This window comes from Lygodium microphyllum, chromosome 10, assembly GCF_053477565.2.
Source record: "Lygodium microphyllum isolate KBCC chromosome 10, Lygodium_microphyllum_v1.1.10, whole genome shotgun sequence".
NCBI lineage: Eukaryota > Viridiplantae > Streptophyta > Polypodiopsida > Schizaeales > Lygodiaceae > Lygodium > Lygodium microphyllum.
In genome coordinates this window covers 31,730,926-31,736,697 of record NC_141144.1, presented here as the reverse complement: position 1 = coordinate 31,736,697, position 5,772 = coordinate 31,730,926, and the positions used below count along the sequence as shown (strand labels likewise).

At 41.3% G+C, this 5,772-nt stretch overlaps 1 pseudogene; it reads right to left on the bottom strand.

Annotated features, from left to right (window-relative positions):
• Nucleotides 1-1,997: 1,997 nt before the first annotated feature.
• Nucleotides 1,998-5,566, bottom strand: LOC148029855 (trans-cinnamate 4-monooxygenase-like; annotated as a pseudogene).
• Nucleotides 5,567-5,772: the final 206 nt, after the last annotated feature.

Here is a 5,772-nt window from a genome sequence, read left to right as displayed (position 1 = left end):
ACCTCTAGAAAAGATCCATAGAACTATGTAAAACTGGATATCTGAAGTAAATTTGAGAAGTTTGGAACTTGCAGTCTCTAGCTTAGCCACAATAGTTGTGGAAACATTCTCTGATACATCATATTTTGTTCCTTTCTGGGAAGATGAGAGCAAGATAAAACAATGACAGTTTGAATTCGCAATACTGCTGCTATTTTCTGGTCAATGTAATACCAAAATGACGATCTGTTTTCCCAAAAATAAAATGCCAATTCGCATATCAGTGGGGACGCGCACAAAGTGGAAGTCATGTGCCCTGATCTTGGAGTCGAAATAGGAGCCCGGGATGTTCGAAGTGGAGAGGCTGAGGGTGCCGTTGACATGGACCCAAGTTGGAGGATCTAGACAACACATACAGTGCCTCTTTGAGCAGAAAAACCGAGTAGAAAAAAAAAACATCTCCTGATTCTTACCAGCTCCTTTTCTTCAGGCTCTACATTTCTTACTACTGTGAACTGAAGAGCCTAGGGAACGTGGTGTAGATGCATTTGCATCCTTGTCTAACAATCCATTGCTAGCTGAAGAGGCCTGAGATTGAAGGCATGCACTCACATCTCTTTCAAGGACAGTGGAAGGGGAACTGCTCTGTTCAGGATTGGGAATGATCTCCTACGCGCAGGGAAGTATCCTTCTCTACCATTAGGCAGTGTCACAAAGTACCCCACGGGGATGACATCCTTGATGGGAAACTGCTCTGTTCAGGATTGGGAATGATCTCCTACGCAGGGAAGTATCCTTCTCTTCTCCCTGCAGTAGAATCTCATCGGGAAAGTTCATCTACAAATTTGATGTCAATTGACCCTGGCCCTGCGCCATGGCAACTTCCACCGCAGCCTGGCGAGACTCCGAAACTTGGTTGTAAGATGAACACCTCCAAAACAAACGTAAAATTATAGAATGACTAAATTTCAAGACGAGCAGTTTGTATTCAAACTTTGAAGTTATTCACTGGCTTTTTACCTGAGATCCTGGACCGATGGATGGGTCATTGCCCCTTAAACCTTCAGCCAGCTCTGTGTATACCTCTTGCTTAGGGGTTGTGGCTAGGATACCAAAATAACAGAACTCTACCACATCAACATCACACCATATGCCTCCAGTTGGTCCCTAAAATCATCCAAATGGGTATAACTATAATATTTATGTGTCAGCTTGCCAACTTAGATAATGATTCAGCACTTTTACAGAACTGGACTTTTCTCCTGCACATTACTCATGGAAAACCAGGCAAGGAAACTTCTCTCAAAAAGGGACCATGAAGTTAAGCAAGGAGTCCACTACATTGATTTTACTTGTGGATCTTTAGTTGACATCATAACGCTTCTCATGTACAGGCAATCTAGGCAGTTATTGCTTAAACTTGATCACAAAATTAGAGGCCATAAAACCACATGCCATGGGTTTTAGAGACAACTTCCTTCACCTCAAGATAAGTTGGAAGCTACAAACACAATGATTGCAGGAGTACTTGTTAAATGCCCCTGCCTTCTGCGGAATCCCACTGCTGTTCCAAGGCTGACTCTCTGGAGCATCATGCTTCTACCCTGGTAAACTATACACCTTTCTCTCTTTTTTTTTTTAGTTCCTCCATGGAGCCTTTATTATTCTTTGAAACATCCTTTGATGATGATGCTTTGCTTATTGAAACAGAAACCTGCATATATAGCAAATATCAGTACACATAGTGAATGTTAGATGGGAAAACCTCACACCATATTAGTCCTTGAAATATTAGCACACAATTTGAACTGAGGTATCACTAGGCCAAGATGTGGCTAGCATATAGTGCCACAAAGACTCTAGCAATGCACTAACCCTCCGTTAATGAATTGAGTTGGACAAATTTGAGCTGGCTCTAATTGAGGTGCATCATAGGTACCTGTGGACTACTTGTTGGTGCATCTATAATTAGACTACCATTGTCCAATTTATGGAGGAAGTATAGATGCTGTAGGGGCTTCTAGGCAATAGAAGCACAACACCCCAGATGTTCATTAAATCTCTCTCTCTCTCTCTCTCTCTCTCTCTCTCTCTCTTCCATTGGCTTGACCACCACAGTGGACCTCACTGCAATACTAAGACTCAACTGCCCTCCTCCAACAGACCTCAGGTCCACTTTATCTATGTCAGGTGGAGGCAGAAGCTCAAAGGCCTGCACCATCTTGCCCAACACTAGTGCTAGTATTGGCAAAGCTATAATACTCCTTAGACAGCTCCTCCTGCTTGAGCCAAATGGGATTAACCTGAAGTCAGTCCCATTGAGCTCTATCTTCCACTCCAAAAACCACTCCAGCATGAACTTCTCTAGCTTGTCCCAATACCTGAGATCATTTGCTATGCCCCATGCATTTACTAAAACTATGGTGTTTGCTGGAATGTCATAGCCTCATAGCTTGGCTGCTTGGAGGTTCATATGGGGTACCAACAAGGGAATGACCATGTGTGTTTGGAGGATTTCATTCACTGTGGCCTGATACAAACAACACCAATGCTGGGTACCGATTTTTCTTCATATTCATTGACTTGAAGAGAATTTTGCACACATGAAGTGCTACAGTTCCAAATAATCTTTTGCACACATCTTGCATTTCATCCACATATACATGCAGAATATTTTCAAGGGTCCAAAAATTATGCACAAATCTGGGAAGCCTGCCTTCAAGTAGGGTAGATTTGGGACATCAGGCTCAGTTATTGGTACACCTTTTCCTAACATTGTATTCAATTCATCCCTTATCTTCTTTTGGATGTATGGATTATTCACTAGCTCTGCACCGCCCCATTTTGATGATCACAATGTGGTATCAATTGTTGCACATGAAAATAAGTCCAAACAATCATATAAGAACAGAATTTATGAATGTTTGACAAGGTGAAGAATCTAAGCACTTTATAGAATCAATTTTCCCTAAAGTGATTCCTTGTAGCACCTGCAAGTGTATAATACTGAGTAGAGTGTCATCCATTATTAGATATTTTTCTTCCACCATGAGTGAGGAGAACTCCCTATCTATATACAGATCAGGTTTGTAAAGGCCCCCAGAAGTAGTGAAGATTATTCAATGCTCCAAGTGAAAAGACTAAATTTGCTACAGCAAGATACATACGAATAGCCTACCTGCAACATTCATGTTTTGATGAATAAGATACAGCACACTGTTTTCACTGATCTCTCCTTTGAGGAAGGCGTCCAGAAAGAAGTCCACTCCAATCTTCTCACCCTTCTACTTGCAAAGCCAATTAAAAGAATACATAAGAAATTACAGGTCTTGCAGAATGGTAGGAATTGCACCCATACAACATTGGAACCTGTTTGTAGATTAAAGCATTGCACTGTGGGTCTCAAAATCCTTCGGTATAGTGCAATAGATGGTCGGAATAGTGCAATAGATGGTCGAAATCTACAGACAAAGCAGCAAATGACGAGTAAGTCTTACTTCTTGCGCTTGTTAAGAAACGTGTACTGAAGGAATGTGAGCCTGCGCTGGTTGGCGTCCGAGACCTACTTGAGGTACCCGCAGATGAGGGGCTTGAAGGAAGGCACAGAGTCACCATAGTTAATACTTGAAACTCTGCACGAGAAGGCCAATATTGTCTATGTTAAGGGTCATGAGCTGCACATAGAGGAGGTCATCAAACCCTTTGAACCTTGTGTTGAACATCATCCTGTAGACAATGTTGTACATCATGAGCTGCAGACGGTCGCGGATGACAATACCTGTGGCGAGCACATGCCCATGAGCTGCAGACGGTCGCGGATGACAATACCTGTGGCGAGCACATTGGGTATGTCCCTGATGTCTTTGACAGCAAGGTCTATCTCTTGGGCTACTTGTTGGGCTACTTGTTGGTGGCATCTAATTTTGACAATGGTGTTTTCTATCTTTCACATTGACATAGTTCAACATTATACCTCACAATGTTGCTAACCAATCTACATGGTCTAGCTTGGCATTGTTTCCTATAAGGATTAACACAAAATGCACCCCCAAAAGCATTAACACAACACTTATCTTTTTGCTCACGTAGGACCTTTAAATGAGCAACAAACTCCCAAGTATATGGATTTATCTTGTTCTCTCTCCACCTTGGTAATGCTTGTCCTGTAAACCACCTTTTATTAGAATCACTTTAGGTCCCCTTCTTATGATCATGCATTTTTTTGTGGGTAATCTTTTGGGACACCTACATATTACAATGATGGGATTATGTCCAATAAACCATGATGTTATTTATTTGGACAATGTAGTTCCTCTCATCTTCCAAAAGAGACACTTTAGGCACCCTTCTTATCATCATGCATTGTTTTTTTTGGGTGACATCTTTTGGGACACCTACACATTTTAATTATGGCATGATGTAAAATAAGCTATGATATTACTTATTTGGGCAATGGAGTGAAAGCTATCTAAGAAATCTCACCAAAATATTTCCCTTAGAACAAGCATTACCTATATTAGTTCCATTTTCCTTCCACACTATCTAATAGAATGAGTTCTAACTTGCTAAATCCACTTTTTTTGCACTAACAGGTTCAAACTTTGACCTTTTAGGATCATGATGGATTCTATCCTTGAAACATATAGCTATTGTCACATGATTGGTTGCTACTTGCAAAATCTTGCAAGTAAATTGCGTGTGTTATAGAATATGAAGGACAACTAGATAGGCTATGGATATAGGCACCAATGTATTTTCTGTAACCATTTTTCAATCTATTTTCCATTTTTATTTCTTTATAAGACAAACTTCCATGTGCACTCTTACCATGTCATTGGCACTCTATGTTTGTTCTAAACTACTTGGGACTAGGGGAAACCCTAGAACAGGTGCTTGGTACATTCCTTGTTATTCCTACACGATACACACCACAAAGGTACCTTAACTATCTTGGAGATCCTAGCTCTAATAAGTAGCCTATTGATTGTCATGTGTCACTATGGGTCTTTAATATCCCTTTCTTTCTTGCACACCTAAAGTGGGTTGCCTATGGGGGATGTTATAAGCTTAGTTAGCTGCACCAGTTTGGGGGTTGGTCAAGTTGACCATTGGGTTTTGTGTCCGGATGTGACCTTACAAAGCCAATGACTCTCTCTTTGTAAGGCCAATTGATGAGCAATTGATCACATGTAGTCCTTTCTAGGTTCCTCCATCCCTAAGATCCATCTAAGTCTTCAAGCCCTTGATATGGATTGCCTTGGATAGCCTCAGGTTTTTTGTGATTGGGGGGAAGCTCCCCTCTTGCAGGATCACATTCTTGGGTTGTGGTAAATTGTGTGATTTTAATTGGCAGTCTATTGCCAAGAATATCAAACCATTTGGATTGTGGCCAATGGCGCCTCGTAGTAGTCTGAGAGGAATCAATCCAATCCCTTAAAAGGTGTACCGATAGTTGATCAGAAAGAACCTTCTTAAGTAGACCAAAGAGCAATCTATTGGCCTTGTTTGGGAGGGACTCTAATCCAAAGCCCCCATCCTCCTTATCAATTTTCAGGGTATCCCAAGAGATTTGGGCCACCATTTCCATCATGTCTCTTCCATATAAACTATTTGAACATTGTTTCTACTTGCTCCACAATGTTGTGCTGATTGGAAGGAGAGCCCATATATATGCAATAGTAGTGCTGATCATAAAATGCAACAGTAGTGCATCGAAGAAGCTTACAAGTATTTCAGGATATCCCCAAATGTGAGTTGACCAAGGGCTTGCCAGACATCAAAGTGTCCTGGCCT